At 36.5% G+C, this 13323-nt stretch overlaps 1 protein-coding gene and 1 long non-coding RNA gene across 7 annotated transcripts in view; one reads left to right on the top strand and one right to left on the bottom strand.

Annotated features, from left to right (window-relative positions):
* LOC126194978 (medium-chain acyl-CoA ligase ACSF2, mitochondrial-like) overlaps positions 1–13323 on the bottom strand; it is a 452087-nt gene that overhangs the window by 103369 nt on the left and 335395 nt on the right. The gene's annotated exons all lie outside the window — the stretch shown is intronic.
* LOC126194981 (uncharacterized) lies at positions 542–5402 on the top strand. 5 transcript variants are annotated; one of them, XR_007538533.1, is made up of 6 exons: positions 1436–2112; positions 3025–3141; positions 3314–3384; positions 3506–3575; positions 3658–3780; positions 3877–5401. It is a non-coding gene; the product is annotated as an uncharacterized LOC126194981 (long non-coding RNA). The 5 variants fall into 5 exon arrangements; XR_007538535.1 differs by lacking the exon at positions 1436–2112 and adding an exon at positions 542–894 and having other exon boundaries at positions 3658–5402; XR_007538537.1 differs by having other exon boundaries at positions 1428–2112; positions 3506–3572; positions 3658–5402.

The raw sequence follows: 13323 nt of genomic DNA on the forward strand, positions 1-13323 counted from the left end.
CAGGTACCTGTGAACATAACAATATGTTAGAATTCATTTTCTAAATACGAACTATTACGGTACTGTACGGCTACTTACATATTAATTACACTATTAATATTTTCACAGTTGTTTCTTTAATACAAAATTAAAGCCAACGGAAGAAAAAACGTAAAACATACTTGCCAATGACAGGTTTGTTGCGATGCAATTTTCCGTGTTGACAGATGTAACTTTTTCATACAGTAGTAAGTCGCAGAAATCGCAGAAGTAGCAGGAGTCACAGAAATCGCAGAAGTAGCAGAAGTCACAGAAATCGCAGAAGTAGCAGAAGTCACAGAAGTAGCAGAAATCGCGGAAGTAGCAGAAATCGCAGAAATAGCAGTGGCGGAGGGATACACGACCTATATTCCTTAACTGCGACTCTTAACTGCGACAAATCGCAGTTAAGAATAGCAGATACTGAAAAGTAGCATTCACAGAAATCACTGATATCGGAAAATCGCAGTTTAGCCCATCACTAGTGTCTACTGTCTAGTGTCTACGTAGTGCGTGACGTCACAAGATGGCTACACACATGGTCCCTTCTTCAAAAGTTTCACGGAACAGTGTTTGTGAATAGTCGTTCGGCGAGTTTCACGTCAGTTTACTATTATAGTGATTGGTGTTCCTGCGTTAGTGTACGTTATTTGGTTGTTTAGTTTCTGTGCACTAAACTGGTGATGTGTTTTTCTTGCCTGTGAAAATTTCGTTGCCTGCAAAATGCCGTATCGTTGTTGTGTGCCGAATTGTAGAGGAAATTACGACGGTGGACCAAAAGTAACAGTGTTTAAATTTCCGGAGGATGAAGCAACGAAGAAGAAATGGTTGTCAAGTATTCGCAGAGATAACTTCACTCCTCCTTCAAGTTCAAGAGTGAGTAGTTGTTTTGTTTATTTCTTAAAAGAGGTTAAGTGTGCTAACAACGAATAGGCACTTATGCAGTAAGTAGAGGTGGGCCAAACGGTTATTTTGGAGTAACCGTTATCACAGTTCCAGCTATTCTTTGATAAGGCCGGTTTTACACTATCAAATTTCTTTGTCAAAGATATTTGATGGTGTAATAGGAACTTTGTCAAATGTCATCCAATATTTGTCAAATCTAGGGCCTCGCTGTAGATTTGAACTAGAGGTGGCAAAAAAATAACGTAACTGATAGAAATAACCGGTTATTGAGAAGTAACGGTTACTGCGATAACCGTTCCTCTGATTCTGGCAGTTATTTCAATAACTGTTTAGTGTCAACAGTGCCTCGCGCCATCTGTTGACCGAAGATCGTACTGTGCATTTGGAAGGCGTTCTATAGACCACGGGAATAACTGTGAGACTGCGCGCCATCTGTTGATAAGAACTGTGTACTATTTCGTGGGCCTTCGTTACTTATAGCATAAACAATTAAATAAAGTTAATGTCCGAGCCGTGGCTGATAGGAGCTGCAGTACAGGCATTAACAAGTACAGTCGATCCCTTGAGCCACCGCCTTACGTGTTAATTTAGCTTGGACGCGTAGTACAAGGAAAGTTACTAAGGAATTCGAGCGACTATGGAAATAACTGTCAGAGACCGGTATTCTCCTCTGGCAGTTATCGTTATTGGCTCGTAGTTCTAGTTCTCTGGCAGTTATCGGGCTACCACCACAGGTAACCTGGAAGCTGGTAACGGAATAACTGTGTGTGTAGACGTTCCTGACTCGGTGACTCCAGTTAAAGGTCGTAGTTCCAGGTGATATTTCCAGAGAGGATAGTAACTGGAGCGAACAAATATTTTCGTACTGCTACGGAAACGATGGAGGGCCATCGGGGAGAGGGGTATTTTTCCGGCCTTTGGTTGCGTTACAGGGCATTGACTTTCGTTCCGCGTTCTTGTTTTTCTTTGTGTTGTTGATATTACTACCAATAGTTACCAACATGAAGAGGTCGAGGACAAGCGAAATGTGGTCATATTTCGAAACTCTTGATCGAGAGTTTGCGAAATGTACTTTGTGCGGTAAGAAATTATCGTACAAATCGACGACGACGAATTTAAAAAAACATCTTCAGAAATCACATTTAATTGTGAATTTCTCTTCACAAAGACCTTCGGAGCTAGATTTGGGTGAGTAATGAAAAAAATATATTTATTGCAATTACGGTTATTTCAGTGCATGCATAATCATTTATGTTTTATTTTATTAATTTTTTTAAAATAAGAGCATACTATACAGTGTGGTGCTTTGTGCATTTTTACACGCAAGTTTTCATTTGTCGTGACTACTTAAGCTGTCGATACCACCGCACACCTTGACATTTTCAAACATTAAATTATGTTGCATATGGTGCCGGAATACTTAATTATTTAATTGGAAGTTATTGTTGCAGGTGTAATAACGATAGTCTAATAAAATGCCACTGTGTGATATATGAACTGTCGTCTCGCAATTATTAGTAACTAATCGGATAGCAGATTGTATCAGTGCTCATTCCTGTGTATCATTTATTTTTAACCCTGACGATGCCGTGAGGGGGGGGAATTAGATACTGTTTCATATTTTAAAATTTTGAAAAGGAAAATTGTTTTTAATGGAGTCTTCAACTGAATTCCATAAATGTTTTAAATTTTGTGGTTAAACTTAACCCAAAAATTTGACACGTTAATAGTACATGTGACTTTCCACAGTGACAGTCATATTGAATATTTTGAAGTTCAGGGCCCTACTTATACATCAGTATTTGTTTAAAATATATGTCAACAACAATTAAGATATTTTTTTAGGGTGGAAATACAGTACCCTCCCTTCCCCCCAATACACATTATTGAAAATGTGTTGGTGTTGCTAGGATTAAAGAAGAAACTTGAAGCTATAGTCATTACTAAAACTGAGTCAATTGTCAACTTGTTTGAAGTAAATATTCAAGCTGCAAGTACCATGTAGAATACTGTACGCAAACATTGTAATATATATCACCAAAAATAATATGGCATCATTTCTATTGTGCTTATGCTGATATGAAACCTATTTTTCTGTAGGTGAAACCCTTCCTGTAGAGGTGATCCTTGGCACCAGTAGTGTGGAAGAGGAGCGAGAGGCACACCAACACCAGCAGATGAGTCTCCGTTTAATACTTGGGATATTATAACAGTAAGGTAATTCTAGTTTGGGTACATTTTTGGCAGATTTGAACTCCCCCTTAAAATGGAGATATAACTGTAGGGCATAGCATATATTTGTTATGCTACATTAAAAGAGTGCTAGTGGTTTTGTGTTGAAGTGTTTAATGTATATTGTCGGTCAGTAAGTCAGAGCACTTTGTTCCAGTTATAGCTCCGGAAGTCAGTCACCAGCAGCAGATGTCACACAGTTATAAAATGGGAAACTTGAAGAATAAGGTACTAGTGGTTTGGATAAATGTGTGGGAAATTTCACCTTTCACTTAAAATGAAGGTACAGTTACAGTCCTTAAGAGTATACTGGGAAATGGTAACTCAAAGCTCTTTGTTTCTGTTACAGCTCCAGAAGTCAGCAGCAGCAGCAGCCGCCGTCACACAGCCATAATGCGAGAAGCTTGAAGAATAATGTGGTAGTGGTTTGGATACATATGACATATTTCACCTTCAGTTTGTTTATATTGGCAGGTGGTAACTCAGAGCTCTTTGTTCCAGTTATGGCTCCGATAGTCTTCCAGCAGCAGCAAATGTTACACAGTCCTATAGAGGCAAACTTGAAGTATAAAGTAATAGTGTTTTGCATACAATGGCAAACTTGACCTTTCGCTTAAAATGGAGGTACATTTGCACTGAGTTTAATGTTATGACACGTGAATGGATTACCAGTGATGTATATGTAAATACTGGAATTTGTAACTTAGAACTTAATTTCAGTATCGGCTTTGAAATTTGGTCACTGGATACAACTATATTATCTTTCATGTTGATAGCAGCAATCATCAGATTGCAATCCAGTTAAGTACCTGTGAGGCATGAGATGTCAAAAATACTTGTGGGTTATTGGTAGCCTGTGTCAAGGCATGTGGCACCTCAAAGTTTGTAAGTACAGTAGCATTTTGTTTTCTGCTTTACTTAAAAATTGGTAGCTGTAGCACCCATTCTGACATTCAATTATTTTGAATTTCAAGTTTCTTAGAATGATACTGACATCAGTTTGTTAACACCAGTCCGTATATTATTGTTAATATATGCTGCTATTTTCCTCAGATGTTAACTGAAATTGTTTTATTGTTATGATAACAACACTTCAGCCTTTGCAAACTTGCAGTATAGGTTACCTGCTGAGAAATATTTACTGGAAGAAATGGTTTCTTGAATAGGACCGAAAGGAAAACCACTGAAAATGTCAAACGTGAATTGGTGAAACATCTTGTGCTCAATACTAAATTTCATTTGCAAAACACGGAAGTTTTCCTATCTTTGTGGTGGAACACAACAAATTCTCATAAGTTTGCTAGTTTGTATTCTAGAAAGGGTGCCAGAAATGGAAGAGTATAATTTTTATTAAATCGGGCATTAAATGTAAGTAGGTTGGAGTACAGAAAGGGTGCAACTGGCCTTCCCCACTGTAGCCTGATGTGCTCCAACATGCATTTGTACTGATGTGCAGGTGGTTATAACACTAGTATCAAACTGCATGGTACCCGCTTACTAATGTGACCTACCCTTGCATGATCTTCTGCAGACAGCAAGAAATCCGCTACTGCTCTTACTACCTGTCCAACAGTTGTGGAGGATTTTTTCCCCTTGGTGCTTGACATGACATGTTTTGCCCTCTGCCCTTAAAATCTCAATTCTTGTTACATTTTTCATCCATTTTCTATCTCCTGATGGACCTGTATTGATTAAAAAACTAATCACTGCAGAGGTGATTGTAGAACTTTTGCTAGTGGCAGTGTGGAGGGGCTCCACTCTTTAAAAAATAAAATTACATTGTGGGACATGGAATTATTATTATATGCTTTCATGGACATTTTGTTTACTGAAAAAGTCAGTCATTGTCTGAGGTATTTAAATGTTAACTTCAAATCTAAAACTGCATCAAAAGATAAATTTCAGTAAGTCTTTAACAAGTTTCAGTATCTTGCTTCACATGCTGGACCCTCCAACTATAAAAAACAGTGTTTTGCAGAGAACAGCTATTCAGATGTTAACATCCCAGAATTTGTGTAGAAGATATCCCTTACATTTTTAGTTTCATTGTGGTCACACTCTACAGTGTAGTGTTATCAGCATACATATAGAAGTTTGAAGAACATATTAAACTAATTGCTAGACATGCCTTAAGTGAATATGTTTACTACTAATATGAGTCAGCTAAGTAGTTGCTGCAAGTTTTTATGTTGTTTATAAAGTGTCTTTAGACAAGGATATTTCTGCTGTTTGTTTCCTGTTCTTCTGTTTCAGATAACTACTCATATATGCAGCAACTGCTGAAGCAGCCTCTGGCAGTTTATTGAAGTTCCGTGAACAAAGTGTTGTGTGGTCTGTTTGTGTAAAGTGATAAAGAAAAATGTTAAAGTGTAATTGTGTATATATTTAATCATTATTTTTGCTAGTTGTAAGATCTATTTTCATGTAAATCAGAACATTGTATAATAGGTAACAACCGAATGAGGCAGTGTAGCTATTAACAGCACTGACCTCATATTCGGGAGGATGGGGTTCGCACTGTCTGGCCATCCTGGATCGCTAAGGCAAATGCCGGGATAGTTCCTTCATCAAGGCCACGGCTGACCACCTGTCCCATCCTTAAAGAGATCCTTTAAACATTGTGTGTATACCCATATTTTGAATTATTGATGTTTGTTGTATTATGTTGAGATATTCTTGGATGAAATAAAAAAAGTTTATACATTTGTATTTGTGGTCACATGTTAAATTACTGAGAAAATTGCAGAGTGATTATGGCACCGAATTTCCATTCAGGTGCATTGGGATCCTTCGCCTGTTTGAACATCCTGATTTACATTTTATTTGGGTTCCCTAAATTCCTTTAGGCAAATACTTTTGTTGGTTCCACTGAATAGGCCATGGCAGATTACCTGCCATGTCCAATCTGAGTTTCTGCTCAGTCTCTTGACATGTTAACTATTTATTCATTCTCTTTATAATGCTGCAATGTTTTAAGTGTTCCATATCATTGTGAAAAAGTCAGAATAAAATTGATCATTTCACATGTACATACATTTGTGTTGGTTACCATTTTTTATTTTAACTTATCTTCCTTTTGTTCCCTGTACTCTTAAGTAATTTGTTAAAAACCCATGAGGTCAAAGACGAGCACTTACTACCATTTTAGGATATATTTTATGTACAAATAAGGTAATCTCTCATGTGGCATGGTAATGTCTTTGTTGAGGTGATATTACTGTCTCATGAACATAGGTGTCTTACATAGAACATACAGAAAGTAAACAGCTGTGCAGTAATCTTGTAAGAATATATTTTAATTTTGAGGCAGGATAGGAAACTCATCTCAAGTGATACATGTATCATCATCTCCTACCTTCTCAAGAAATGTCAAAATTTGTGGCACTACTGTGAGCACAAACACTTGCTGTCTCATACATAGTATGGAAAGCTATGAAGTGTAGTAGTGTGTATGCAACATGTTAATACTTTCTAGGGATTTTAAACTTACTGAAATGCCTTGAGTATTGGCGGTGATCTAAAAATGGAACATAGTTGAGTATCTTCTCCAAGTATACCCCATCACTAATGCTTGGTAGCATCATGATGAAAAAGTGCCAGTGCTGTATCAGGTCAACTTGAATACAAAGAAACTTATGTAATTTGGTGAGACTTAGCTTTGTGGCATTAGCGAGAGAAAAATGAGTTTTCTCAATTTGTACACATCCATTGCTAATAGGCTTTTTTTCGTTTAATTAGTTTTTGGCCATTGACTTTGAAACATTTTATACATAGTTTGGAGCATATCACTTTTATGCGGGAACAGTGTACACTTCAAACATAGGTATTGCAATTGAAGCATTTCACGGAGGTATATTTGGCATGATTACAATATGCTTACAACAATAATCACGTCAGATACATATTTACTTACATTTGGGCCTATTAGCACTGGTGCATACTACATGAACGTTTTTGAATAAAATATGCTTTTTTGTTTTCAAAGAGCTCAAGTCAGTTCATTTTCTATTATGTTAAGCAACACTGAAAAACTCTGTTAGGTGCACTCATTGCTACGTTGAGGTTGTTATATGCAAGACTTAGCCCTTCATTTTGAGTGCTCATCTTGTCTTGTTCATGAATTAGTCTTACCTATTCAGACAGTTAACTGTCATGATATTAAACTGCAAAAACATCAAAGCAGGCAGCTGGCATTGACAGATGAAGTGTTTCAAAAGGATTCGTGTTATTGCCTCGTGTGAGACAGAAAAAAAGCAAAACGTGGAATCCACAGGTAAAGCATTCCCCAGGAAAGGAAATTTTGTATTTCCTATAGATGAATATCTTAACAGGGACTGGTAGAGTAACTTAAGTAAAAAGTATTATTTCAGTTTTGACAGCACTTTACTGCAACAGACAAGATCAGATTTCTGAAAACTTACTGCAAATTTGTATTACCTACACAATACCATTAATTCATACTCTCACAATCTGTATATACAAAGAAGAATTGTATAAAACGAGTGAAAAGGTATTGTAATGACATCTGAGACATTAAGCCTTATGAGTTGTTAATCAATCATTCAGCACTGGAATTCTGTATACAATAATGCCAAACATGACAGATACACAACAAACTGAAGGCTTGGACATATGCATTAGTCATTCTCCCACCACAAAATCAAAACCCTCACTGTAGATTAGATTAACTTGTTTTTGTCCCAGAGACCCAAAAATGAGATGATTCTCATGGATATGCAACATGTCAAAGTATAACATAAAGCATTTGAATATAATACTTACCACCATCATCATCTGTCACAAGATTGTAAAAATATGTGAATATATTGCAGTAAACTGGAGCTGCTAATATGTACAGTATTAATATACTGCCAGAACAAAACATAGTTATGCACTTTTAATAAATTTATCACACACAGAATACCTGATCTTGACTATTGTGACCAAGTGCTGTCAAAACTGAAATATGCTGGTAGCAGAATTTTTACTTAAGCTGGTCTAACAGTCCCTGTTAAGATATTCATCTATAAAGTAGAAGTTGCCTATCAAAAAGTCTTTCAAACTCTCAGTAAACCGTGATTTATCTGAAACAAAGTTTTTAATGGTTGCTGGCAGTTTATTGAAAATGTGTGTTCTTGAATGTTGAACCCCTTTCTGGTCCAAGGTAAGTGATTTTAGATCTTTATGTAGATAGCTGTTCTTATTCCTAGTATTGATACTATGTATTGTGCTATTGGTTGGAAATACTTGCAACAAATTTCATTAAAGAATAAATATACTATAAAGCAGTGGTTAGAATATGAAGTTCCTTGAACAGGTTTCTACATGGTGTTCTTGAATTTATACCACAAACGATTTTTATTAGGCCTACATGCTTTTACATGCTAAATACTTTTGCTCCGTTGATGAGTTACCCCAGAATATGATCCCTTATGACATAACAGAATAAAAGTATGTAAACTTTTTTACATTTGTGTCTCCTACATCTGACACCATTCTCACTGCAAATACAGATTTGTTTAGGAGCTTTAGCAATTCTGTGGTAAGCCCTCCAACTGAATTTACTATCGAGTTATAATCCCAGAAATTTAACACTGTCAATCTTTTCGATCTGCATGTCTTTATATGTTATGGGATTACAGAGCCTTACGTCACGGGTCAAAGCAGACGGGTGGAATCAGACGCTTCCATTCATCCTATGTTATACACATGCTGCAGCTGGAGAAATCGAGCAGTTTTCCAACTAGCGTACTCACACTTTCAACCATATGACTATCTTGTAGAGGAGTAAACGAATCTTTCACATTACGTATATTTTTGTGTTTTATTACAAGGCAGTACACTTATTCTATTAAGTAAACAACACAAGAAATTAAGCTTCGAATTTAACCTAAAGTATTCAGTTTACATATTTCTTCAAACTTAAAAACGCACGTTGTTAACATTTTACTTAAACAGCGCTGTGGCGAAGTTCCGCGTACTTTCTGTTGCAGCTGCGAGGATAATATTTCTAATAGCGACCGATAACCTACATACATATAATCTGAAACACTAATAATCGTTCTAACATCAACTAAAATGTACCCGGAGTTAATAAGCTGAGGTTATGACACGATTCATACGACATTCCTGCTATTTCACACTACTCGCAGTTATACTGATAACTAAACTGATGGATTCCAACTATGTCGTTATTTAACTGTCGGAGTTATCGGTATTCGCTAGCCAAAAATAACTTGGCAGTTATTAATAACCGTTAACGATAACGGTTATCAAAGAATAACTGGAACTGTGATAACGGTTACTCCAGAATAACCGTTTGGCCCACCTCTAATTTGAACAAAGAAATCGCTTGTCTTCTGTTCACTGCAATGTGACATGTTAGGCACATGGAGCGCTAGCATCGCTGCAGCTTTCTGTCGTCTGTAGTGTTTTTATAAACATTGCTGGTAAATACAATTGGTGTGTGCTGACAACTACAAAATTAATAGAGATGTATGAAGCTGATGAGGCACTTTACAACGTGAGGCACCCTGAATACAAAAATAGATTAAGAGACTTGGAGACCTGACCTAACCTAACTTAACCCTCTCCTGTCGCAAGCGATCGGAGTGTTACAGTGAGCCTGTCTTCTGTAGATGTGGCAGTTCTTAAGTGAATATTGTGCGTTGTGATATGAGGATACACATCACTGAGCACATACAGTAATGTATGCTCATCCATTACTAAGTATTTGATGTACGACTTGACGTCTTCCACTGTAAACTCACGTAACAAGTTTTATCGAATGCTTTTATCGTGTCGTCGTAAAACCCACGGCTTCACCAAGATTAGATTAGTTTTTCGTTCAATAGATCCGTGCTGAGGTGATCCTCGTGGATGTGGAACATGTCAATTTTTTTAAGCTGAAATAACAATACTAATAGTATGAATAAATACAATACATCATTTGTTTGTATTAAAAATTTCGTCAATGGAGCAGGAGGAGTTGGCCACTAGTAAGTCTTTCAGGCCCCTTTTAAACTGATCTTTATTTGTAACTAAATTTTTTATGTTTGCTGGCAAATGATTGAAGATGAGTTTTCCTGAGTAGTGGACCCCTTTCTGAACTAAAGTGCTTGTAAGTCCTTGTGCAGATCATTTTTGTTCTTGGTATTGTATGTATGAACTGAGTTGTTTGTTGGGAAATATTGTTTAGGACAAATTTCATTAAGGAGTATACTGAGAGGCAGTAGTTAGTATACCCAGTTCTTTGAAGAGGTTTCTGCAGGACAAATAATACGTACTACATGCTTTTGGACTCTGAAAACTTTTGTCTGACTTGAAGATTTACCCCGAAATACTATACCATATGACATTATGGAATGAAAGTAGGCAAAGTGTGCCACCCTGTTTCATTTTTATGTTGTCCATGTCTGCTAACACTCGAAATGCAAATACAGATTTGTTAAGGCGTTTCTACAGTTCTGTGCTGTGCTCCTCCCAATTGATTTTATTATCAAGTTGTAATCACAGGAATTTAAGACTGTCAACCTGGTATGTATGGTTCCTTTTTTTTCTCCACTTCTTTTCCGCGTGTGCACACAATGCAATTGCGGTACATGCAACTGCTACGGTTAATAACAAGTTGTCAGCCATCTTGAACTTTGACGAAAAATTTGATGACAGTGTAATACCCCTTCTAGCGCTACGTCAAAGATCTTTGTAAAATATATTTGACGGATATTTGATCACATCTTTGATCAGATCTTTAACAAAGAAATTTGATAGTGTAATACCGGCCTTATGGATTGTGTTCCTGAAAAATATGTTAGAACATCCTATTTTTCATTCTTTCCGAGTATAATAACATATGGAATTATTTTGTGGGGGAACTCTAGCTGTGTACATGACATATTAATACTGCAAAAAAAAGCTATTAGGATAATTACTGGTTCTGCATATAAGGCACACTGTAAACCATTGTTCTGTGAACAGAAAATCATGACTGTGTTAAACTTGTACATATACTATGTTCTAATTTATACGAAGAAGAAATTACCAGAAACAAAAACCAGAGAAAATGTACACAGCCACAATACAAGAAGGAATAGGTGCCTCTATATTCCTTACCACAGGTTGTCAAAGTCACTCAACAGCTACGAAATCATGGGGTACAAATTATTTAATAATCTTCCTCAATCTGTTCAAGAATTACCTGAACTATTATTCAAACAAACAATTCATGACTGGCTAGTCCTCCACCCATTCGATGACATAAGAGAATTTATCAACTGTAATATAATACTATAATGTTAACAAGAAACCTGTTGTTTCTTTCAAACTATTAATTGTATTTTAGTATGTATATGATGACGTTGTCTATTGCTGTAATGGCCGAATGACAATAAAATTATTATTATTATTATTATTATTATTATTATTATTATTATTATTAACCGTTATCATTAACGGTTATTAATAACTGCCAAGTTATTTTTCGCTAGCGAATACCGAATACTCCGAGGGGCTACAGTTAAATAACGATATAATTGGAATCCATCAGTTTAGTTATCAGTATAACAGCGAGTAGTGTGAAATGGCAGGAATGTCGTATGAATCGTGTCATTACCCTTATTAACTCCGGGTACATTTTAGTTGATGTTAGAACGATTATTAGTGTTTCATATTATATGTTTGTAGGTTATCGGTCGCTATTAGAAATATTATCTTCGCAGCTGCGACAGAAAGTACGCGGAACTTCGCCACAGCACTGTTTAAGTAAAATGTTAACAATGTGCGTTTTTAAATATGAAATATGTAAACTGAGTACTGTAGGTTAAATTCGAAGCTTAATTTCTTGTGCTTCTCACATAATAGAATAAAGTAGTGATGGGCTAAACTGCGATTTTCCGATATCAGTGATTTCTGTGAATGCTACTTTCCAGTATCTGTTATTCTTAACTGCGATTTGTCGCAGTTAAGAGTCGCAGTTAAGGAACATAGGTCGTGTATCCCTCCGCCACTGCTATTTCTGCGATTTCTGCTACTTCCGCGATTTCTGCGACTTCTGCTACTTCTGTGACTTCTGCGATTTCTGCTACTTCTGTGACTTCTGCGATATCTGCTACTTCTGCGATTTTTGCGACTTCTGCTACTTCTGCCATTTCTGTGACTTCTGCTACTTCTGCGATTTCTGCGACTTACCACTGTATGAAAAAGTTACATCTGTCAACACAGAAAATTGCATCGCAACAAACCTGTCATTGGCAAGTATGTTTTACGTTTTTTCTTCCGTTGGCTTTAATTTTGTATTAAATAAACAACTGTGAAAATATTAATAGTGTAATTAATATGTAAGTAGCTGTACAGTACCGTAATAGTCCGTATTTAGAAAATGAATTCTAACATATTGTTATGTTCACAGGTACCTGAACTACATTTCAGTCACTCAGTAAAGTGATAACTCAAAATATCATTGTCAAGAGATCTGAAGAAATTGCCACTGCATCTTTAGACCGTTTTCGTCAGACGAGAGGCTAGTTTCTAAGCGTTTCGATGGACTTAATTACTTCAGTGAGATCGTTCTTGCAAATGTGATATTCATTATAGCAAATATTAGCAATCTACACTGTCAATTATATTGCTAGTAATTAATGACAGCAAAAATTGTTTAATAATCCTTGTGTTTTTGCAGACACAGTTCTGACTCTGATTACTAGTTGCTGTACGTATCTATCCACATCAAGGCTGTTGGGAGGGACTCGTGAAGATTCAAGACAGCTCTTAGAGGATTTGCAGTTTAAAAGTGAAATAATTGTGAAATAAGTGTGTGAATGATTAAACTGTGTTTTATTGAAGTTGTTGTGCGATTTTAAAGGAATAATAAATGTCAAATACAGTGAGTGAATAATAAAAATCTCATTTTCCACATGTTTAAGCCTTCCTATACCCATAATTTTCCGCCACTTACTTATTGGTAAACACTTGTTGGAGAGCGACATGCCGCCGCCCCCCCCCCCCCCCCCTTTCTCCACAATCTTGGTGTGACACTGACCTGTAACATATCCCGAAGTCTACAATATGCATTTTGAGGCTGTTGATATGAAAGTGGGAAGTACAGATCTTCCAGTTAAATCAGGAATAGCTTAAGTGCATTACTTGAAAGTAACACAGGAAAAGCTTACT

This window comes from Schistocerca nitens, chromosome 7 (genome assembly GCF_023898315.1).
Source record: "Schistocerca nitens isolate TAMUIC-IGC-003100 chromosome 7, iqSchNite1.1, whole genome shotgun sequence".
NCBI lineage: Eukaryota > Metazoa > Arthropoda > Insecta > Orthoptera > Acrididae > Schistocerca > Schistocerca nitens.